This window comes from Chenopodium album, chromosome 5 (assembly GCF_948465745.1).
Source record: "Chenopodium album chromosome 5, dcCheAlbu1.1, whole genome shotgun sequence".
Taxonomy (NCBI): domain Eukaryota; kingdom Viridiplantae; phylum Streptophyta; class Magnoliopsida; order Caryophyllales; family Amaranthaceae; genus Chenopodium; species Chenopodium album.
The window spans coordinates 20,534,366-20,541,086 of NC_137838.1; the positions used below are offsets into that span (position 1 = coordinate 20,534,366).

The following is a 6,721-nucleotide window of genomic DNA, read 5'->3' on the forward strand; positions in this document are numbered from 1 at the left end:
GATGAATGGAATGTATATTCTCTCACAGGTTTATAAATATGGCAACTAGTGGGACCCGATTAGGATAGAAAATATGGACTGCGATCCGTGATGTATTTTTGTAAATCTAAATACGGTCTACGTACCGTTGAGTATTTTTGTACCTTAATATTTAGATTAGTCCTAATCGTAGATACTAGTATTGCATAATTATGATCAAGTCTTGAACATGGAGGTTCTTGGAAGACAAAGCCATGAAGTTGGAAACGAAGACCTTTTGAAGATTTGAAGAATTCAAGGGGTCATGCTAGTTGCCAATATGCATCAAAATGCTTATGCTTTACATATTCATGATTATTTATATATGAATTATATGTTAGATGCATGTTTAGGATTTTGAACGTTGTGATGATTAATTAAGTTCACATAAATCAACCAACATAGAAACCCTAGGTCCCTAAATATTGAGTAAAAAATGCCATTCCAAAACAACACTTATCAACCTATAGAGAGTAGTGATGGGCTACGCCAAAGCGAGGCATCACTACCACTCCCTAGACTCATAAGGCGTACCAGGTATGCAAGTTGGTTTTGGTTGTACTCAATGATATGAGTGATGGAGTCCTAACATGTCGTGGCAAAGTGGATAAATTTTTGAGAGAGCATTAGATGCGATGATTTATTCAACCAAGAGTGGCTTAGAGCCATTAGAAAAACGTTGCTTACCTTGGGAGATTGAGTGCTAAGACAAGCCAAAGCATGCTTAGCCACTCTTTGTTTCCTTGGATATTAGAATTGACTTATTCTCGCCAAATGGGGATAAATTTAAGGCGTGGATAAGACGTTTAATAAGATTGAAAATTTGCATCATGAATACCTTTTAATTTTCAAACTTATTATGTTATTTACTTGATAAATGGATATACTTTACACTTATATTTGTAGAATTCCAAATCAAACTATATTGTTTTCCATGATTGGTAAAGAAAATCTTTGAAAATGGTTCTCAAAGAAAGTAAAGCATTTCTAAAATATGATGTGTCTATTTTATATAGTATTTTACCCCCGTCCCTTGGTCATAATTAGTAGTGTTTTTGGTTCTTTAGAGCCACTTTTATTACTAATTGGTGTTTTCTAGTGTTTTCGTAGTTTTGGTGGAGTTTTGCAGGAAATTGCACTTTAGGAGCATTTTCCCGGATTTTCATGGATCAACTATGGAAATTAGAGGAGCACGACCATCTTTGAAGCCCAAGACCGGTTAGAGTCATCAAACCGGTGATTAAGGGCTCGGTAATTGGGATACCGAGGTATTTGGACCAAATGATCAAGACCCTAAGTGGATATCCGGATTGGGCCGAAGAAATAAGCACAATCGAAGTTCCAAGCCTCGAGGTGAAGCAAGGGCCCGATCGGGCAAGCTTAGCTCGATCGGGCGTGGCGCGAGAGTGCGCTGATGCGTGACCAAAGGCGCGCCCGATCGGGTGAGCTGCTAGCTCGATCGGGCGCGGCTGTTTAGAAGAGTACGCAGAGAAAAAGACGGGCCCGATCGGGCGGCCCTTCGCCCGATCGGGCCCGTGTTTTTTAGGGGATCTGATTAGTTTTCAATTAGGATTTTGTTTTAGGGAGGTTTAAGTACGATTTTTGTACAGAATTTTAATTACCTTCTCTTTTAGATTTTCTCTCTCTACTTAGCTTTTAGATTAGTTTCTCTCTCATATACTTTGTTCTTAACTCTATTCTTAATTCAAGATTTATTTTGGTAACGATTTCTCTTATCTTAATCTTAGTTATTTATTTTATTCCTTTGATCATGTCTTGTTTTATTGCTTTGATTAGTTTAGTTTTTATTATGTGTGAGTAGTTTTATTTCTAGGGTTTGTGGGGATCCATAAATAATATAAAGGGGTAATTTATTGTTGTTAATTGTCAGTGCTAAATTAATTTCCTATTGATTGATTTAATTCTCTGTGACTAGATTTGCGCAGATCTTTTATGCATGAGTTTGACAATATTGATTCGAGATTCGACAGATGAGAATTAATGTTTAGGTCTAGTTTCAATAGGCAAGTTAATTTATAAATGGTTAAGTCGAGATTCGAGAGATGAGATTTAATACTAGTAAATAAATTGTGTGATTGTAATACGTAGCGAAAGCCCTTTATGATCTGATTAATGTATGTATTGATGATTGATTATTATGTTTTACCCTGGAATATTATTTATTGGTGAACCTATGCCCTAGATCCTTTTATTCATTGTTTTCTCCTTATTCTTAATCTTCGTAGTTTAGTTTCATATCCAAATTACATATTGGTTACTTTATAATTTAGATTACTTTAATTAGGAATAGAAAGACTCGTTTCTCTGTAGATTCGACCCTACTTCCCTATCTACATTAGTTAGAGGATTTAGGTTTTACTTTTAATTAATGGGATACGACTTTACCCTGTCAAAATTTGGCGCCGTTGCCAGGGAAACGGTTTTGTTTTTATTTCTGATTATTTTTGTAGTCTAGGTTATTTCTTTTTGTTTCAGAGAACGTTAGTTCTTTGAGGCAAGTCTCATATTTGCTTTTAGTTTTTTTTTTTGTTTATGCCCAGGTGTTCCAGATCAGGTTACATCCCATTCGATCCTGAGATTGAACGATCCTTCCATAGACAGAAGAATCTTTACAAGCAAATTCTGGAGGATTCTGGTGATAATAATAATCACCGGGATCATCCAAATGGTTCTAGCGATTCAGAGGTATCATCAGATCCAGAATTAGAGATGACAGCTCCAAAGAAGCTTAGTGATTACTCACAACCAAAGCTTACAGATTTTCAACACCTCACTCCCACTGCGGCTCTTGATGCACTACGTGAAAAAATGAATTTGGCACCGGTTCAAACCGGTGCCTTAGGCCGGGTTTGAACCGGTGCCAATGTGGGGGGTGCCAAAAAGGGGTTTAAAAAGGCACCGGTTCAAACCGGTGCCAAAAATCAAAATTGGCACCGGTTAACTGGTGCCAAAAAGGCCCACAGAAAATTATTTCACAGTTTTTGGCACCGGTTCCCCAAAAATCAATTTTTTTTATTTATTATTATTTTTTTATTTGTTGTTGTCATTTTTCACTTAAAAATCAAATTGACTAAAATAAATAAGAACAACAACATATTAATCGAATATCATTGAATATAACCGAAATTTAAAGTATATAGTCAAGAAAAAATTACAATATACGAATTATAAAATTAAACAATTACAACATATAAATAAATAAAAAAGAACTACAATATAAATAAAAAAAAAATATTACAACATCACAATAAAAAAAACCCAAACATCTAAATCAATATTCTTGATTCTTGATTCTTCGATTATGTGCAATATTTTGGGCTTGCAAAGCAAATAGTATTCCTGCGCCAATTAGTTCATCCAACAAAATTAATTAAAATGTATTAGCTGCGAAAATTAGTTAAAAACCCAGAAAATTAAAAAAAAAATCGAAAAAATTAAAATAAAAAAAAATTAAAACCCAGCAAATCGAAAAAATTAAAATCGAAAATTAGTTAAAACCCAGAAAATCGAGAAAATCCAGAAAATGAAGAAAAAATTAAATTAAAACCCAAAAAATAGAAAAAAATTAAAACCCAGAAAATTAAAAAAAAATCAAAAAAATTAAAATCGAAAATTAGTTAAAAACCCAGAAAATAAAAAAAAAACGAAAAAAATACCCAGAAAAAATTGAAATCGAAAAACAAATAATAATCCCAAAAATTGAAAAAAAAAATTCAAACCCAGAAAAAATTGAAATCGAAAAAACACAGTAAAAAAAACTTGAAATCGAAAAAAAATTCAAAATCTAAAAACAAAACCCAGAAAATAACCCCAAAAACGCATGCATGAACCTAAAAAAACGATTATTTTAATCGAAAATTAACCAAGAAAAATTGAAATGCTAGCCATAACCCAGAACTCGATTAATTAACCAACAAAAATCGTAAATAAAATCGAAAATTAACCCAGAACTCGATTAATTAGCCCAAAAAACGATTATTTTAATCGAAAATTAACCCAAGAAAAATCGAAATAAAATCCGAAAAAAGATTTAAATCGATTAATGAAACCCAGATCAATAGAATTAAAATCCAAAAATCGATTTAAATCGATTAATTAAACCCTGAAAAATCCAATTAAACCCAAAACTTGATTAATTAAACCCAGAAATCTCAAAATAAAGAAAAATAAAAAAAAAAAGCCAAAAAACACATGCATGTACCTAGAATCGGTGTTCTTTGTGGTCTTGGGTGTTGGTCTTGGTGGTGGTCTTCGCCTCTTCGGTGGTGGCCTTTGGTGGTGGAAACGAGTGAGAAGGGGAGGATAATATGGGAAGAACGAAAGAGGAGAAAAAGAGAGAGAAGGAGATGAGATCGAAGGAGATGAGATCGAAGGAGAAAGAAGGTGAACAGAGAAGAGAGATAGAAGGAGGAGAGAGAAAGAGAAGGAGGAGGAGAGAGAAAGAGAAGGAGGAGCGGCTGAGGAAGTGAGGGAGAGTTAGGGTTATATATGGGGCGGGTTTTTTTTTTTTAATAAAAAGATGAACCGGTTTAGTGGCACCGGTTCAAACCGGTGCCCTTTGTATTTTTGGCACCGGTTTGAGTTGAACCGGTGCCATTGCTCTTGGTCTGAAATTCCGCCCATTTTTAGGCAGGTATTTGGCACTGGTTTGGCCTGAACCGGTGCCTTTTGGGGGTTGCCTTTTTGTATTTTTCTACTAGTGATGGGGTACAATTTGAGATTAAACCTCAATTTATAACGATGATAGAGAGGAAGCAATTTAGTGGAGCTAAGGGTGAAGACCCAAATCTTCACATTGCAGACTATTGTCAGTATTGTAATACCATCAGGCAAGCTGGGGTCACACAAGACTAAATCAGGGAGATTCTCTTTCCTTTTTCTTTAACTGGAAAAGCCAAATTATGGTTTAAATAGAACTAAACTTGGTATAACTGACTGGGAAACTCTTGTTTTGAATTTTTATAACAAATATTATCCTACAGAGAGAACAACCGTACTTCGGAGTGCAATTCAGAACTTTGCCCAAGAAGCCGATGAAACTTTATATGAGGTCTAGGAGAGGTTCAAGGACCTACAAAGAGAATGCCCCCACCATAATTTGGCACAATGGCAGTTAATCCAAGCCTTTTACAATGGCATTGGAAATTCATCTAGAATAATTTTAGATTCTGTAGCTAGTGGGAGGTTTATGAATCTTTATGTTGATGATGCAGGTCAGGTTATTGAAGATATGGCGATACACAATTCCCAATATGGGAATCCTAGAGGCTTTGCTAACAAGGGGAAGCATAGTGTTGACTTCGTATCCTTTTTGCAAGCTCAATTAACCTCTATCTGCCAGAAATTAGATAATCTTAGCACTGCTAATGTAGCTAATGTGTATGCAATTAATAATAATGCTAATGAGGCTTTCTGTGAAAATTGTGGAATTTTAGGTCATTGGGAGCAAGACTGTAGGAGTTCCATGGAGCAAGTTAATGCCTTTCAAGCTTATAGGCAGAATAACCCATACTCCAACACCTACAATCCTGGGTACCGGAATCATCCGTACCTTTCCTACCGGAGTACTAATGTTTAAAATCCACCACCACAAGAACCATAGGCGCCACAACAACAACAACAGAAATATTACCACCCCAATGCTGGCCAGAAGAACCAACCACAACAACCCTCCTCATCTTTCGACCCTGTTTTGGTAGAAATTAGAGCGATGCTGATTAATATGCAAAAGCATATGGAGAGTAGAGATGCACAAATTGATTCAATTCTAGCACACAATAAAATTGTAGACAATCAAATTGCGCAACTTTCCGCTACTCTACAAGTCCGCCAACAGGGAGCTCTGCCAGCACAGCCGACCAGGCCTACGGATCAAGCCTATGCAATTATTCTAAGGAGTGGTTCAAACTATGAAGGCCCCCTTATGCCCAGAGTTGATGAACCTGTTTTAATAAATACTGCTAATCTTGATTCCGTTAAACCAGACAATGTAGCTAATAGCCCTGCAGGGCTAAAGCATAGTACTAATATATCTAATTCTACATTGCAGGGTACAACTCCAGAGAAGGTTGCCACTACAGATAAGAGAAATAATGCTCCAAAGCCGGTTATCAAACTTCCATTCCCCAATCGTCACTTGAAAACAAATTTGGATAAGCAGTTTGGTAAGCTTCTAGAGATGGTAAAAGATTTGCAGGTAACAGTTCCCTTCACTGAATTAATTACACAAATTCATGCATATGCAAAATTTATGAAGGAAATATTGACAAGAAAAAGGTCTATTAATGAGGTAGAGACAATAGCTTTCACTGCAGAGTGTAGTGCCGTACTTCAAAATAAATCTCCACCTAAATTAAAAGATCCGGGTAGCTTTTCTATCCCTTGTCATATTGGAAATCTAATGATTGATAATGCATTGTGTGATTTGGGTGCTAGCGTAAGTGTTATGCCATTATCTGTGTGTTCCAAGTTGAATATGGGTAAATTAAAAGCTACTAATATTACTCTACAAATGGCCGACCGTTCTTTCAAATGCCCCTTAGATGTTTTAGAGGATGTTCCTGTTAGAATAGGTAAATTTTATATACCTGTTGATTTTGTTGTTCTTGATATGGCTGAGGATATGCAAACCCCAATCATTTTGGGCAGACCATTCCTTAACACTGCAGGAGCAATTATAGAT

The 6,721-nt window shown here is 35.7% G+C and overlaps 1 non-coding gene across 1 annotated transcript; it reads right to left on the minus strand.

The window, feature by feature from the left end:
* Positions 1–5,032: 5,032 nt before the first annotated feature.
* Positions 5,033–5,139, minus strand: LOC145633504 (small nucleolar RNA R71). Its single transcript, XR_014112827.1, has one exon. It is a non-coding gene; the product is annotated as a small nucleolar RNA R71 (small nucleolar RNA).
* Positions 5,140–6,721: the final 1,582 nt, after the last annotated feature.